Genomic DNA, 18498 nt, shown 5'->3' on the forward strand with positions numbered 1-18498 from the left:
AGCATTCCTCCTCATTCCCCAGTTTTTTATTGAACATTGACATTTTCCATTGGATTGCTGGGTTGGTGGAAGAGTTGGCATGTTTCCGGCTTCCCCAATCCGAAGATGGGTTTATAGTTTTGGACTTATCTCCCGGTGTGATCTACGGGTCAACAACAACGAGTTGGACTTTAAAAATGCTTGATGTTTATTATTGCATACATGTTTTTTTTCTGTTTTTTCTTGTTTTTCAGGTTCGAACGACTTCGAAGAATTACGGACATCGTGAAATCCAAGGATTTCAGACGGGGAGTGTCATGTCCCACGACTTGGGAAATCATTTAATATTTGCATTGTTTGTGTTGCATCTCTGTTGCTAGGCAGAAGTTTGCCTTTCCCTGTATTTTGTTCCAACTCTCTCCCTGTAGTCCTGTGATGTATGTTTGTTCCCTCCTTTATTCTCCATTTTGTGATCGTCCCTCCATCTGTATGCTTCCTGTTACATGTCCTCTGAAGAATATTCCTTTTTACCTGCTGCTTTCATCATAATACAAGAATTTCAGTTAAAGCATCCCTCTTTTCCTGGAGTCTTCTTACATGAGATCGTGGCTGAGTTAAGCTGTCTGATTAATCGGTATGAACGTGAGTACAGGTCAATACGGAAGGGGCCCAGAAAGAGAGGTCTATCCAGGTACCATACGTTCTACATATCCATGAGTCAGAATAGGTTATTTACTGGGCTGCTCCCTGTAGTTTTGATACAATCATTATTTTATTTATTTATTTTTAGCAGCAGGAGATTATCACTAGAGGACTAGTAATCCTGCTCCCATGCAGTCCTGCATATCCATGAACTCTGTATAACCCCGCCCCTACCACTGATTGGTAACTTCCTGCCTATGCGCAGTATACACAAAAAGCTGCCAATCAGTGGTGGGGGTGGGGTTATACAGAGCTCAGCTAGATCTGCAGCAAAGAAAACTTTTATCAAAACTGCAGCAGTAAGTGACATCCCTGGAAGCAGAGTCTATGCTCCGATAAAATGCTGCACTCAGATGGTGTAGCCAAAGCCTGTTGACAGATTCACTTTAAGGCTGAGTGCAGACGGACTTTTTAGCCCTGCGGATTTTTCCGCGCAGAAGGAAGAAATCCGCAGGTCAAATGACCTGCATTTTTCCTGCGGATTTCTTCCATTTTTCCTGCGGTTTTTGTGCGGTTTTCCACTGCGGTTTTCCCCCTGCAGATTTGGTGACAGGGGAGGTGGAAAACCGCACAAAAGAAGTAACATGCTGCGGATTTTGGACCACAGGAAAACCGTGCGGAAAAATCTGGAGCGTCTGCACAGCGTTTTTTTTTCATTGATTTTAAGGCTACTGTATATCACAATGTGGAGATGCAGCGTTTCTGTGCGGTAAAATCCGCTGCGGATCCGCTGCAAATCTGCATCGTGTGCACACAGCCTAAAGGAGTGATGGGGATTACTAATTTTATATTTAGCATTTATACAAATAATGAGGTTTAGACACAAACACATGGGCCATGCACACAGCGAACAAGTCTCTAGGACAGTGTTCACACCACCAAAAGACTGAAACACAGAAAAACACAGCAAAACAAACAAATAAAAATACTCTGTTGTAAAAAAGTAACAGTAAACAGCAAGTTCTAGTAAAAAGATGATAACAAAACAGGGTATTTGGTTGATACGTTTTTTGCAAAAAATGTATACTAAGCCACTATACCAAACGTCAGGGTATACCCATCAGAGCAGTCCTAACCAATGTATTTAAAAACCTGATCATGTGTATAGTACCTATATGAGCAGGATTCAGGCATGTAATGTCCGATATGGACATGCTAAGGAAGACGGCTTTTGTGTACATGGACCATAAGGGAGGGGTGGAACCTCCAAATCTTGCAGAAACAAAAAAACAATTAGGCTGGAGTCACACTAACCAGCGCAAAATGCGCTCCGTAGTTTACATGCGTAATACGGATGAATGACCCCTAAATAGTGCTCCGTAGGTCATCCATAAGCCAGGTGCGGTCGCGTATTTTGCGCATGTCTGCATCCGTATGTAATCCGTATGGTATCCGTATGGTATCCGTATGGCGAGATTTTCTCGCAGCCTTGCAAAATGGACATTTAACGGTTTTGAGGCCTGCTAACTATTTAAATCATTAGCCAGCACCCTATTTATACACTCAGAAACAGGTGGCTGCCTCCATACTGTCCATTTGTGAGCTTGCTTTCACGAGGTGTTTTGGTGTTCTTTGTGCAACATGGCAGAGGGTCTGACATTCAATACAACTGAGCAGGTTCTCTTTAACTGGCTTTTGTCACGGCGCTATGGGCACCCAGACCCAGTGATAGTGGATCCGCGGAGGAGGAGACGCATGTGGGTCCATCCACTTTTGAGTCAACGACTCACAAGAGGTCATTTTCACCGCCTCTATTCTTCTCTGCAGGAGCATCCTGATAAATTTTACCAGTACTGTCGCATGAGCATTTCCACATTTGATCGACTCTTGGAGACAGTGCACCCTGGGATAACCTTTCAGGACACAAGGATGCGCAAAGCGATATCTGCAGAGGAGCGACTTCTACTCACAATATGGTATGTACTACACAACCACATTCTCTATGTTCATAATGTGTGTGCTAAAGTATGTTTTTTTGCCTTCTTGGACAAAGTTTTATGCCCTCATCTTACTCCAAATATGTTTCAACTTACACACCAGAATGTTAGCTCTAATATGTACTGCATATCACTTAGTCATTGTGGAACCAAATATGTGTGTGTTATTCTATCTCAATTCCTACCAAGTTTGGTCGGCATGTAACTGATGTTTTTGGACTTTAGGCATTCTAAACTTATCAATTTATGTTGTTCTACAGCTTCCAGTCCACTGGCCTGTCTTATGCCGCCCTCCACCATGAGTTTCTCAGTGGAAGATTAACCATTTCAGGCATAGTGAGGTCTACATGTACAGAAATCTGGACAAGACTCCATCAAGTGGTCATGCCCGAGCCCAGGATGGAAGACTGGTTGAGGATATCAAGGGACTTTGAGGAGGACTGCCAGTTTCAAAATTGTATTGGGGCCCTGGATGGCAAACATATCCGGGTGCGTAATCTGCCGGACTCTGGCTCCCAATACTTCAATTATAAACAATACTTTTCTGTTGTATTGTTGTCTCTGGTAGACCCTCAATACAAGTTTATAATTGTTGACATTGGGGCCTATGGAAGGACGGGAGACTCTAGAGTCTTCAATACTTCCATAATGGCTCGGTGGCTACGCACCAACCAGTTGGATCTACCACCACCACGCCAGCTACCAGGCTCCCCTGAAGAATCAGTCCCTTATGTCCTTGTGGCAGATGAGGCCTTTCAGTTATCGCGCAATGTCATGAGGCCATATCCTCGGCGCAACCTTGACCACAGGCGCAGAATTTGTAACTTGCGCCTATCACGTGCTAGGCGACTGGTGGAGTGTTCCTTTGGGATTCTTTGCGCCAAATGGTGGGTACTACAGTCTGCCATTCAGTTGAGTGAACAAAATGTGAATGAAGTTGTGAAAGCCTGTGTTGTTCTGCCTAACTTTACCAGGATACATGATTGTTCCTCCTCTGATGGTGTTGTGCGTAGGCCGGACAATGTGCGCAGGGTGAGACCACCTATGAACCCTCAACGTAGACCGCTCTCTGGCCTCAAAGTGCGTGATATTTTCACTAATTACTTTATCTCATCTGAGGGGGCAACTTCTTGGCAAGAGCATGCTGTGTCTATGTTATAATTTGTTTCTTTAAGTGTGTCTAAATATATATTACTCAACCCCTTATGATTCTATGAGTGTTTCATTGCATTGGTTAGTGTATGTTAGTATGTTATGAGGGTTTGTGAAAAATCACACAGAGACGTTAACTATAGTAGACAAATTTTTAGTTTTGCCTTTTTGTTTTGTTTGCTTAAAGGCAAACATAATATTGCCATAAGAACATTTTGGCAATGGGCAAAATGACCCTTTGTGCCTTCTTTAACTTTTTTGAAAAGTAACATTACATAACATAACCCAAAAAAAGATTAGGCAATAAATAACAACATTGCTGCATGAGAATATTAAACTAGAAATGAAAAAAATAGGTGAGCTCCATCACCAAAATAAATGCTAAAAGATAACACTCACATTTCTTCATAATGTTTTCCAATCATAGAAAGATTCCACCATGACAGGCAAGGCTACCTCACGGCTTTCAGACAGATATTACCTGCCTGTAGAACAGAAAATATTTAACCATGCTACACTGGAAAGGATGAAAAAACAAAACTCACTTGTTAAGACATAGAGAGAGCGTGCTATTCTGAAGGCTGGTCGCCTTGATTTGTTTTACTAGAGATTGCTAGCAAAAAAGGTGACTACTTCACTAAGGCCAGCACGCCTTTCCTAGGCATTAGCAAGTGAGTACTGTATTTTCATCCTTTCATTTTACAGTATAGCGCGTTGAAATATTCTGTTTTGTACACACATGTAATATCTGTCTGAAAGGCGTGAGGTAGCCTTGCCTGTCATGATGGATTCTTTCATATGATTGGAAAACATTGTGAAAAAATTAGAATGTTAAATTAGGTAACTAAGTTTGGTGATGGAGAACACCTGTTTTTTCCTTTCTATTTGGAGCACCAGTTAAACCGCACTGGACATCTCCGGCCATCAGACTTATAAATCCTCATAGGTTGGGGAAGAGGAACGTGGAAGAGCAGCCTGTGGGTGCTGCTGGACACTGTGGACAACATCGCCCTGTGTGGGGCCATACCGTTGCCCATGATGCTGGAATTGTCCTGCCTCCTGGGACTGTTGGGGATACTGGCCAGAGTAATGATGATGGTGAGGGGCATCTTGTTGGCTGTGGTAGGCACGTGGCTCATACCCACCAAGATAGCCAGATCGTCCCCAACCAGGTTGGGACCAGCCTCCAACACTGGGTGGGTACAAGTGGCCATATTGGTGGGGTTGGCTAGAGGCTGACATTTGGGGCTGTGGAATAGAAGGTTGGGTAGTGGGAGGAAGGGGTTGAGGTGTTGGCCCACGTATTAGGGGCTGTTCGGACCCTGCTTGAGCAAGCATCTGTGTGGATGGTCTCATGAGCATTAGATTTTGGAGGGAGAGCTGCCACCTCTCCAGATATTCGAATACCTCATATGGGGTATTGGGGGGGTGCTTGCATCAAGCAGGATCTGAATACATCCCCTAATACGGAGCCTGACCTCACGGGTAAGGGCACGGAGATAAAGGGTGAGGCTACGTGCGTAGGCCTCCTTCCCATCATCTGTAGTTACTCTAGATAAATAATTGAGCACCCCTGTGTCCACATTGGTCCTGCTCTCTTGAATAGTGACCTGGTGCCTTCTTCGTGTTCGCTGTGATGTAAGAGCAGCCTGTGGGGAGGCCCTGATCTGGCCAGTTGGGCTGCTGCTCAAGTTGCCCGGCTCTTCCAGGATGGGTGATGGGGCAGCAGCAGACCGTCCTGGTGGTGTTGTGTGTTGGGCAGCCATTGGGTTGTCCTGTGATGCCTCATCTTCTGCCATCCTTCTTGTAGGGGGAGAAGATGGGCCAGCCACCTCATCCCCTACAGGATCTATTATGGGCTCTGCCTCTGAGGCCGTTCCTCGATCCGTAAGGTTGGATTGCGTTCTGTTATGAAATAGAACAGAGGCAAAAATACATCAATATTTTTGGCCCTGTAAAGTATTTGTGTAATGTGGTGTGAGGTATCTACTTACGGTCTCAGATCCAGAATTGGGGCGAGGAAGGACAGGCGGTTATAGTAGATGTACTTCCTTTTAACATATCCAGCATCCCCACTCCTGGACCGCTGCTGGCGTTCCCGGCAGTACTGGTCCCAGATGCTTCGCCAGCGTTTCATCATATCTTCCACTGCAATATGACAGGAAATATTGTCAAATTCACATATTTGAGAGGTCACATTTTCTACCAGTAGTCTAGGCATGGGGCCTTCTGGGGTGTGCTTTATACCCATGGTGGCATATGTAATTAGGCAGATACACAGGGTCTCTTTAGCTACACTTAATAATTGTTTTGTCTAGGAGGATGAGGAGCTTGTGGCCTAATCCCAAATTATGGCTGTGTGAAGCCACGTGTCACATCCAAATGTAATGGCCTCATGAGGCTAAAAGTACATGCACCTGAAGGGGGGGTGCTAATTCTATATTCCTTTTTTCTTGCGCGCTAAGGTTACTGATGTTTTGCGTTGTACTTACGAATTTTATGCTGCTCCTCACGTGGTTGGTCACAAAAGTCATGGTACATCTGGCGACAGATGCGCCTCCATGACGCCTCCTTTCTTGCCCGGTTTGCATAATTTGCATCGCGTTGGTCCCAGATTTCGGGACGCTCCTGCACCAGGACAATGAGCATCTCAACATTTATGTACGTGGACGCCATGCTGCTGCTGTACTCCTGGGTGTCTGGAACGCTTTTTGAGCTCATTTGCATGTCTAGGCTTCCTGATGATGGATTGGCCCATTTCCTGTCACCAGCCAAAAGACCTGCGTATTGATCGCAGGTCACACGTCTGGTCCGTGTGTAATCCGTATTTTTTGCGCGCCCATAGACTTGCATTGACGTACTACGGGCGTAGTACGCTGACAATCGCAGCATGCTGCGATTGACACGGAGCGTAGGACACGGAAGAGAAAAATACGTCTGGTGCGAGTGACCCCATAGAGAATCATTTGTCCATGTCTAATGCGTGCTTTTAGCGCCTCTCCCTTGGCCGTATTCCTCGCCAGTGTGACCCCGGCCTTAGACACAAACACATGGGCCATGCACACAGCGAACAAGTCTGTATGACAGTGTTCACACCACCAAAGACTGAAACACAGAAAAACACAGTAAAACAAACAAATAAAAATACTCTGTTGTAAAAAAGTAACAATGAGGTTTAGTAGATACAATAATCTTTTTATTTAATTGTATTGATTCATATCACATTGCCCAACTAACAGTGATTGGGGTCATAAGTTCTGTACACACATTTATACTTTGGCTTTAATAGTTCCCTTCTCCGAATCAACCATGTTTATTCAATGTCAAAATAAAGCTGAAGCAGTAAGACAAGGGGAGCACTGTCTCGCTGATTTAAACAGTGTGTTGGGAAAGTGATGTTAACCCCTTCACCCCCAATGGTGGTTTGCACGTTCATAATTTTTACAATTCTGACCACTGTACCTTTATGAGGTCATAACTCTGGAACGCTTCTATGGATCCCGGTGATTCTGACATTGTTTTCTCGTGACATATTGTACTTCATGTTAGTGGTAAAATTTCATTCAAATAACTTGCGTTTATTTGTGAAAAAAAGGAAATTTGGCAACAATTTTGAAAATTTCGCAATTTTCCAACTTTGAATTTTTATGCCCTTAAATCACAGAGATACGGCACACAAAAAACTTGATAACTAACATTTCCCACATGTTTACTTTCTTTTGTTTGTTTTTTTTTGTTAGGAAGTTATAAGGGTTAAAAGTTGACCAGCGATTTCTCATTTTTACACCATTCTATTTTTAGGACCACATCACATTTGAAGCCACTTTGAGGGGGTCTATATGAAAGAAAATACCCAAAAGTGACAACATTCTAAAAACTGCACCCCTTAAGGTGCTCAAAACCACATTCAAGAAGTTTATTAACCCTTTAGGTGCGTCACAGGAATTTTTTTTAATATTTAAAAAAAAATGAACATCTAACTTTTTTTCACAAAAAAAATACTTCAGGTTCAATTTTTTTTATTTTACCAAGGGTAACAGGAGAAATTGGACTGCAAAAGTTATTGTGCAATTTTTCCTGAGTACGCTGATACCTGATTTGTGGGGGGAACGACTGTTTCGGCGCATGGCAGAGCTCAGAATGGAAGGAGCGCCGTTTGACTTTTTCAATGCAAAATTGGCTGGAATTCAGATCGGACGCCATGTCACGTTTGGAGAGTCCCTGATGTACCTAAACAGTGGAAACCCCCTACAAGTGACCCCATTTTGGAAACTAGACCCCCCATAGAACTTATCTAGATAAGTGGTGAGAACTTTGAACCCACAAGGGCTTTACAGAAGTTTATAACGTACAGCGGTACAATTAAAAAATCATGTTTTTTCCACAAAAATGATCTTTTCACCCCAATTTTTATTTTCCCAAGGGTAACAGGACCCTAAAAGTTATTGTGCAATTTGTTCTGAGTATGCTGATACCCCACATGTGGGGGTAAACCACTATTTGGGCGCATGGCAGAGCTCGGAAGGGAAGCAGCGACATTTGACGTTTTTGGCTGGAATTGAGATCGGACATCATGTCGCGATTGGAAAACCCCTGATGTACCAAAACAGTGGAAACCCCCCACAAATGACACCATTTTGGAAACTAGACCCCCTAAGGAACTTATCTAGATGTGTGGTGAGAACTTTGAACCCCCAAGGGCTTCACAGAAGTTTATAACATAAAGCCGTACAATTAAAAAATCATATTTTTTCCACAAAAATGATCTTTTCACCCTCAATTCTTATTTTTCCAAGGGTAACAGCACCCTAAAAGTTATTGTGCAATTTGTCCTGAGTACGCTGATACCCCAGATGTGGGGGTAAACCACTATTTGGGCGCATGGCAGAGCTCGGAAGGGAAGCAGCGCCATTTGACGTTTTTGGCTGGAATTTAGATCGGACACCATGTCGCGATTGGAAAACCCCTGATGTACCTAAACAGTGGAAACCCCCCACAAATGACACCATTTTGGAAACTAGACCCCCTAAGGAACTTATCTAGATGTGTGCTGAGAACATTGAACCCCCAAGGGCTTCACAGAAGTTTATAACATAAAGCCGTACAATTAAAAAATCATATTTTTTCCACAAAAATGATCTTTTCACCCTCAATTCTTATTTTTCCAAGGGTAACAGCACCCTAAAAGTTATTGTGCAATTTGTCCTGAGTACGCTGATACCCCACATGTGGGGGTAAACCACTATTTGGGCGCATGGCAGAGCTCGGAAGGGAAGCAGTGCCATTTGACGTTTTTGGCTGGAATTGAGATCGGACACCATGTCGTGATTGGAAAACCCCTGATGTACCTAAACAGTGGAAACCCCCCACAAATGACACCATTTTGTAAACTAGACCCCCCAAGGAACTTATCTAGATGAGTGGTGAGCACTTTGAACCCCCCAGTGCTTCACAGAAGTTTATAACGCCCGGGCGTGAAAATAAATTTGTATTTTTTCCACAAACATGATCTTTTAGTCACCATTTTTTTTATTTTCCCAAGGGTAACAGGAGAAATTGGACCCCAAAAGTTGTTGGCCAATTTGTCCTGAGTATGCTGGTACCCCATATGTGGGAGAAAACTACTGTATGGGCACACGTCGGGGATCGGAAGGTAAGTAGAGACGTTTTGGAATGCAGACATTGATGGAATGGTCTGCGGGTGTCATGTTGCCTTTGGAGAGCCCCTAATGTACCTAAACAGTGGAAACCCCCCACAAATGACCCCATTTTGAAAACTAGACGCCCTAAGGAACTTATCTAGGTGTGAGGTGAGCACTTTGAACCCCCAAGGGCCTCACAGAAGTTTATAATGCCAGGGCATGAAAATAAAAAAATTCGTATTTTTTCCACAAACATGATCAATTATTCCCCAATTTTTTTATTTTCCCAAGGGTAACAGGAGAAATTGAACCCAAAAAGTTGTTGTCCAATTTGTCCTGAGTAAGCTGACACCCCATATGTGGGAGAAAACTACTGTATGGACACACATCAGGGCTCGGAAGGGAAGTAGTGACGTTTTGGAATGCAGACATTGATGGAATGGTCTGCAGGTGTCATGTTGCCTTTGGAGAGCCCCTAATGTACCTAAACAGTGGAAACCCCCCACAAATGACCCCATTTTGAAAACTAGACCCCCTAAGGAACTTATCTAGATGTGAGGTGAGCACTTTGAACCCCCAAGGGCTTCACAAAAGTTTATAATGCCAGGGCATGAAAATAAAAAAATCGTATTTTTTCCACAAACATGATCAATTAGTCCCCAATTTTTTTATTTTCCCAAGGGTAACAGGAGAAATTGAACCCCAAAAGTTGTTGTCCAATTTGTCCTGAGTACGCTGACACCCCATATGTGGGAGAAAACTACTGTATGGACACACGTCAGGGCTCGGAAGGGAAGTAGTGACGTTTTGGAATGCAGACTTTGATGGAATGGTCTGCGGGTGTCATGTTGCCTTTGGAGAGCCCCTAATGTACCTAAACAGTGGAAACACCCACAAATGACCCCATTTTGGAAACGAGAACCCCTAAGGAACTTATCTAGATGTGTGGTGAGCACTTTGAACCCCCAAGGGCTTCACAAAAACTTACAATGCCTGGGCATGAAAATTAAAAAATCGTATTTTTTCCACAAACATGATCAATTAGTCCCCAATTTTTTCATTTTCCCAAGGGTAACAGGAGAAATTGGACCGCAAAAGTTGTTGTCCAATTTGTCATGAGTACGCTGACACCCCATATGTGGGAGAAAACTACTGTATGGACACACGTCGGGGCTCGGAAGGGAAGCAGTGCCATTTTGGAATGCAGACTTTGATGGAATGGTCTGCGGGTGTCATGTGCGTTTGGAGAGCCCCTGATGTACCTAAACTATTGAAACTCCCCACAAGTGACCCCATTTTGGACACTAGACCCCCCCACGGAACTTATCTAGATGTGTGGTGAGCACTTTGAACCCCCAAGTGCTTCACAGAAGTTTATAATGCTCGGACGTGAAAATAAAAAAATCATTTTTTTCCACAAAAATGATATTTTTGCCCCCAATTTTTTATTTTTCTAAGGGTAACAGGAGAAATTGGACCCCAAAAATTGTTTTGCAATTTGTCCTGAGTAGGCTGATACCCTACATGTGGGGGTAAAACACTGTTTGGGCGCATGGCAGAGCTTGGAAGGGAAGGAGCACCATATGACTTTTTCAACTCAGAATTGGCTGGAATTGAGATCAGACGCAATGTTGCATTTGGAGAGCCCCTGATGTGCCCAAACAGTGGAAACCCCCAATTCTAACTCCAACCCGAACCCCAACACACCCCTAACCCTAATCTCAGCCCTAACCCAAGCCCTAACCCTAGCCCTAACCCTAGCCCTAACCCTAACCCTAGCCCTAACCCTAGCCCTAACCCTAGCCCTAACCCTAATGGAAAAATGGAAATAAATACATTTTTTAATTTTATTATTTTTCCCTAACTAAGGGGGTGATAACGGGGGGTTTGATTTACTATTTATGGCGGTTTTTATTTTTGGCAGCTGTCGCACGCTAAAAGACGCTTTTTATTGTAAAAATAGTTTTTGCATCACCACATATTGAGAGCTATAATTTTTCCGTATTTTGACCCACCGAGTCATGTGAGGTCTTATTTTTTGCGGGACGAGTTGACGTTTTTATTGGTACCATTTTCGGGCACGTGACATTTTTTGATCGCTTTTTATTCCGATTTTTGGGACGCAGAATGAACAAAAACCAGCGTTTCATGAATTTCTTTTGGGGGAGTGCGTTTACACCGTTCCGCGTGCGGTAAAATTGATAAAGTGGTTTTATTCTTTGGGTCAGTACGGTTACAGCGATAAATTATTTAGGTCTTTTTTTATGCTTTGTCGGTTTTATGCAATGAAAACTATTTTATATAAAAAATAATTATTTTTGCATCGCTTTATTCTGCGAGCTATAACTTTTTTATTTTTTCGCTGATGATGCTGTGTGGTGGCTCGTTTTTTGCGGGACAAGATGACGTTTTCAGCGGTACCATGTATATTTATATGCGTCTTTTTGATCGCGTGTTATTACACTTTTTGTTTGGCGGTATGATAATAAATCATTATTTTTTGCTTCGTTTTTTATTTTTATTTTTTAAGGGGTTCGCTAAAGGGGTTAACTAATGGGACAGTTTTATAGGGCGGGTCGTTACAGACGCGGCGATACCTAATATGTGTACTTTTATTGTTTTGTTTTTTTTTATTTTCAAAAAATGAATTTATTAGGGAATATTTTTTTTTTTTTACTAATTTATTTGGCGATTTTTTTAAAATTATTTTTACACTTTTTTTTAATTTTTTTTTACTTTATTACATAGTCCCAGGTGGGACATCACTGTCCTGTGACAGATCGCTGATCTGTCACATCACAGATCACGGTGACAGATCAGCAATCTGTCACAGGCATTGAAGAAGACTTCCTCTTGCCTGCGCTTTGCAGGCACTGAGGAAGCCAGCTTCCTCCAGGCCCCCGAAGGCCCCCGTCGCCATCTTGGATTCGGGGGCCTGGAGGAAAGGAGCCCCCCCGCAGCAGCGCTGCACATTGCGCTGCCGTGGGGGGCTCAGGGAAGCACGGAGGGAGCCCCCTCCCTGCCGATGCTTCCCTTTAACTCCCTTTAACTGGTGTGCAAGGGGTTAACGTGTCGGGGGCGGTCCGTGACCGCCCCTGACACATTGTGCCGGGTGTCAGCTGTGATAATCAGCTGACACCCGGCCGCGATCAGCGGCGCTCACCACGTGGGCGCCGCTGATCGCGGTAGACGTACTATCCCGTCCATGGGCATAGGGGCCCGGGTCCCATGGACGGGATAGTACGTTGGATGTCAGGAAGGGGTTAATGTTGCCTAGTAGGTGAAATGTGTGATGTGCAACACTCAGCAGGAGAGAGAAAACAATTCCAAGGTTCTGGGCTATAGAGGGGCTCAGCTATACCGCTGATCAATGTGACCAATCACAATCACCAATACCATGGGAGACCTTGAGGGGGTACGTCAATCAGGCTGACAGAATACAATGCAAAGTCCTGGCAGTTTTCAGCTTTTGATAATTCTTTAAAACAATACAGGATTTATTAAGAAAATCCAATGATTTCCTTCATTAACAACAGATGGGCAGGTCGGTTAATGAAATGAAAGCACTGTCAGTCACAAGGTGTATTCGGTACTATATTCCAGCCAGTAAGCAGCTCTAAAATAGAGCATGTGACATAAATTCCATGATTTCTTAAAAGAAAAAAAAAATTCACAAACTTTATTATGTGATACTTCAAAAAGCTGGTGACTGGCTGTGAAGGATCAATTAATTCTACATAACCAAGAATCACTACTGTTTCCATCTAGAAGCAGTCAGCAAACAGACTTGCGGCTGCTAACAGATTGTATGTCTTATTTTAATGGGAAATAACACTTAATTATTGATTAGCCTTTGCAAACGATTGTTTTTTTTTTTTTAGTATATTTCATTACCATATTTTCCCTCCTTTGCTCCCAAACACTATGCAGTGCTGTTTTCAATGCTTAAAGGGAATCTGTCAGCAGGTTTTTGCCAGAGCAGCATGATGTAGGCAAAGAGAAACTGAATCCAATGATGTATCACTTAGATTACTGGGTGCAGCCAGTCTGACACAGTCAAGTTTTTAGACTTAGAATGCAGCAGAGCTGCCCCCTCGAGGCTCTCCATGCACAAAGTCCATTGACAGTGAAGTGCTTAGTTGCAGAACTAGTCAGCAGTGTTAATCTCTTAGTGATAAATCATTCACAGTTAGTAAACAACAGCCAGCACTTTGACAAGTGACACATCCCTGAATTCTGTGTTTCAGACTCTATCTCCTGCTATCTTCAGATTACATAAAAAAAAATGCTGCCACTTTCCCTTTAACTCCAGCTCTTTAACTAACTGCTTTCACCTGCTGCTCAGAAAGAATTTACAAAATTTCTATATTATTTCTATATTCTGACTTTCCCTGTCTGAGTATGGGGAAGGGTGCAGAGAGACTCAAAGTTCTGCATTCTGATTGTAGAGGATGGATTCTTCACAAGCAAAAGTTGAAACAGCACTGCAAGTGCATTTCTTCTGCGGTGTTGCTATCAGTGTGTCAAGAGTGGGAGAAGAGGGTTGCATATGACCAACACATTGGGCAGCACTTTGAACACATTTTATAAGTGGTCATAAACTTGTAAATAACTTATGAAAGAATAAAGTTATGTTAAATCCAAGCACACCATTATTTTTCTTGTGAAATTCACAATAAGTTTGATGTGTCACATGACCCTCTTCCCATTGAAAAAAATAAAGTTGGATCCAAAATGGCTGACTTCAAAATGGCCGCCATGGTCACCACAAATCTTGAAAAGTGTCTCTTCTCCTTTATACTAATGTGCCACAAACAGGAAGTAGATATCACCAACCGTTCCCATATAAATGGGCCCACCCTGTAGTATTACCCTCAATCTGGAGTGACTCCATACTTGCACAATATCAACAAGACAAATTAATTGCATACTTGCACAATATGGCTATAAGGTGATGAAAAACTAATTCATTCTTTTCATTATTTTTTTTTATAAATTAAACAGGATAAACAGTCGATTGGCAATTAATGTTTTAACTTATAGGGAATAAGTGGTCAAACATATTTTTAGAATGATATAAAAAAAAGGGTTCTATAGTATTACAAGGTATACATTTCTTATTAGTCAGTAATATATGGTGGGAAAAATCGATCATTGGGTCTATCAAAGGTTATTGGGAGACAAGGGGATTGTGTCACTATACTGTAGATGAAACACGTGTAGACTTTATTATATTGTTCCTGACATGTCCATAACATTTAGGACAATGGTGAGTGGTGAGCAGGACTAAAGGACGGTGAGGTTTAGAGCTGTGAAAATAGCTTTGTGAGCGCAACTGCACGACAAAACCTGAGGGCCTAATGAAATGGGTGCTGCAAGTGTATGACAATTCCTTAGGGTAATGTAATAAGGAGCATAGTATATTTAGTAAGTCCTTCAAATATTTAGCTGTGTTTTTTCCATTCTAAAAAAAAAACCAAGTCTGAAGCTTGGTTTACTGCTTCAGTGGGTTTCACAAAACACATAACTTCAACTGCAGGATAAAGGTTCGTAGGTAACGGTTCAGAAAAGCATTTTCAGTAGATTTTTCTAGTCACATTAAAATGAAACATTTTAGACTTACATTAAGCATTATAGACTCTTGTCACTCACTTCATCCTTCCGTCTTGTTACAATGGTTCTGCCCAACCACCCGTAAAGACAGAAATACCCTAAGCGTCATCTTCACCCGTCTCTGTTCCCCGTCTAACCCTATAGCTTCATCTCTACCGATAACTGTCCGTCACCTACTTACATTCCCATCTCTGTCGTTTTCAACTATCCCCCCAAGTACAGCAATTACCACAGCGTCCAAGAAATCTCTCACACCTAGATATTAACAAGCAATTTGATGTTCTTTTACCGCTGTCCACCATACCTTCACTCCATGACACAGACAACATTTGCTTCAGTGCCACACTTGTATTAGCTATTGACTCGGTTGTCATATAGTTGTGGTAAAAAACAAAAATGCTGCACCAAGCTTATCCAGGGATGCAGAGCGGCACTGGAAGAAAATGCACTCACAGAAAGACTTCACCACATTCAAACAAGCAATTTTCACATTCGAGTCAGCTGTCACCACTGCTGAACAGGACAACTTCACAACCCTCATACCTTCTCTATACCATAACCCCAAACAGTTATTCAAAATTTTTAATTCCCTACATCATCCACCACTGAACCCTATGATCTCAATCATTTCTATAGAAAACCTTCTTATTTATAAATATATAAATAAGTGTATGTATGTGTGTGTATATATCAAGCCACACCCACTCCGCATAGCCCCACCCACTCCACATAGCAACACTCACTCCACACACAAAGCACTGTATAATATATATATATATATATACTGTACATATATATTATCTAATATATATAATAAATATCTAATAGATATATACATAAAATAAATATCTAATATATATTAATATATATATTTCATAGGCACATCTCTTTGACCACAACAGGTTACACTTGCTTGTGTTGCCCATTGCAACTATTCACTAAGCATCTTTCATTTCACCAGAGCAGTTTCAAAGATAAAAGCTGAGCTGTGATTGGTTGCTAGACAGTTTTCCCACTCCACAACACTTCAGCAGACACTGACCAGGTGGGAGAAATCTAGCATCCTCAGGAACATAAGCTCCCAGCCATTGTCTGCCCCCCAGAAAGGAGCAGCGAGCACATAACAGAAATGAATCACCACCTCCTCTATTACTGCCACGCTCTATTGTTACTGACATAGAAAATCGCATCATCAGCGGCTGCACGCAGAACAGCACTGCCAGGTTACATAACAGCAAATCTCCAGGAACTCCCTGATATGTATGATGGTTATATGGGCACGGGACTATGGGATGTAGGATGTGTGATGGGTATATGGGCACGGACTATGGCATGGAGGATGTGTGATGGGTAATGGGTATATGGGCACGGGACTATGGGATGGAGGATATGTATGATGGGTATATGGGCACTGGACTATGAGATGAAGGATATGTATGATTGGTATATGGGCATGGAACTATGAGATGGAGGATGTGTGATGGGTATATGGGCACTGGACTATGGGATGGAGGATGTGTGATGGGTGTATGAGTACTGGACTATGGGATGGAGGATATGTATGGTGGGTATATGGGCACAGGACTATGGGATGGAGGAAATGTATGATGGTATATGGGCACTGGACTATGAGATGGAAGATATGTATGATGGGTATATGGGCACGGGACTATGGGATGGAGGATATGTATGATGGGTATATGGGCATGGGACTATGGGATGGAGCATGTATGATGGGTATATGGGCACTGGACTATGGGATGTAGGATATGTATGATGGGTATATGGGCACGGGACTATGGGATGGAGGATATGTATGATAGGTATACAGGCACTGGACTATGGGATGGAGGATGCGTGATGGGTATATGGGAACTGGACTATGGGATGGAGGATATGTATGATGGGTATATGGGCACTGGGCTATGGGATGGAGGATAATCATTATAATTTGTTATAACTAACCACAGTTAGTTACTATGCCCGGGCAATGCAAGGCTCTTCAGCTAGTACTTCAAGAACTAGACTTAACCACAACAGACAAAACTTTAATGTTGAACCATCACACTCCCTCTGCAGAACAGACCAATGCCCTTCCCTTACAACCTTCTTTACCAACAACACTGAAGAAAATCTTGCTCATTTTCTCTCAAAGTCACACCTCACTACTTGTGTATTTGACCCTATCCCATTTCAACTCCTCCTCATCTTCTTACTCATGCCAGCCCTAATAAATCTCTTAAAACTTTTCATTAACCTCTTTTGTTTTTCTTTCACCCACCGACGAGTGGGAGCATCACTGGCGTAGGTTTTTAGGGTGCCAACCTCCACTGTAAAACTAATAGATAAAGCAAGGGAGACACAGAGTGCAATAGGGTCTTATCCGATAGTAAGTTAGCACTTTTTAAGTAGGAAGCTGCTCACCTGGTATTAGGTGGTTAAAGCACACGTAGGAGAGGCTGCCGCAGATTCACAGGTCGGTCAATGACCCAACAATACAATACACTGCAGAGAAGCTATATGTAGTATTTTCCTGAGGAAGGGGTGGTATTCAACCTGAAACACGTAGATTAAACCACTTCTTAACTGTTACTATGTCTTGGAAATCTATTATTTGGGCAGCGTGGACTGGAATCATCATCTTCTCTGCAGTGTATTGAACCTCCACTGTTAGGCAGGGCCAATATATTAGATCTTTACTAGGGCCTCTTCCACTAGATACCACCCCATGAATTTATTGCTTCTTGGTCTAGTCTCTTTTCCCTATCCTCCGTGTCCTTGATTACTGAGCCCCTATGTTTCCCTGTTCTCTTCTTCTCCTTTTCTCCCTTAACACCTCCCCCTTCTAACCTAAATATCTGTACCTGTTCTGAATTCTCTCTCTGGCTTCCCTCTGGTGATTACTGAAGGTAGTGGAGCTGGTCAGATTGACAGAGGGGTTGTGAGTTCTCTTTCTGGACTCCCTTTGGTGGTTACTGGAGGTAGTGGAGCTGATCTGATTGACAGAGGCTTGCCACCTGATAATGAGGAAGACGATTTGAGATCTGGGGTTTCTGATTGGGATTTAAGACAGCTGACTCCCTCTATCCCTGCTGGTGATTTTCTTCCTGTGCCTTCTGAGATCTGATGTCCAATGCTCTTTTCCTGCATGGTTCAGCTAAGTGGTTCATTTGCAATTTTGTTTGCATTTGATCTGGTTTTGTCTATCTCTGCTTTGTGCGGGTCAGCCAGCTCCGTCTGGGGCTGTGCTGAATCACCGCCCATATGTTACTGCATGTGCCAGTTTGTTTTTTCCCCTGTTATATTGGTCTCTTTTTGCTTTGCTTTCAGAATATACCAGAGTGCAGATATAGTGAGGGCGAAGTCGTGCAACTTCAGTGTTTTTTGTGCATCAGACGTGTTGGACTTTTTGCAGGGTTTTTTGCATGATTGCAGACAGTGCCTTTCCTTTTCAGTCCTGTCTAGTCAGTGTG

At 42.7% G+C, this 18498-nt stretch overlaps 1 protein-coding gene across 2 annotated transcripts in view; it reads right to left on the reverse strand.

Moving 5' to 3' along the window:
- Positions 1 to 18498, reverse strand: part of THRB (thyroid hormone receptor beta) — a 448771-nt gene that overhangs the window by 218050 nt on the left and 212223 nt on the right. The gene's annotated exons all lie outside the window — the stretch shown is intronic.

This window comes from Dendrobates tinctorius, unplaced genomic scaffold, assembly GCF_039654945.1.
Source record: "Dendrobates tinctorius isolate UK_male_01 unplaced genomic scaffold, ASM3965494v1 ptg000005l, whole genome shotgun sequence".
Lineage (NCBI taxonomy): Eukaryota > Metazoa > Chordata > Amphibia > Anura > Dendrobatidae > Dendrobates > Dendrobates tinctorius.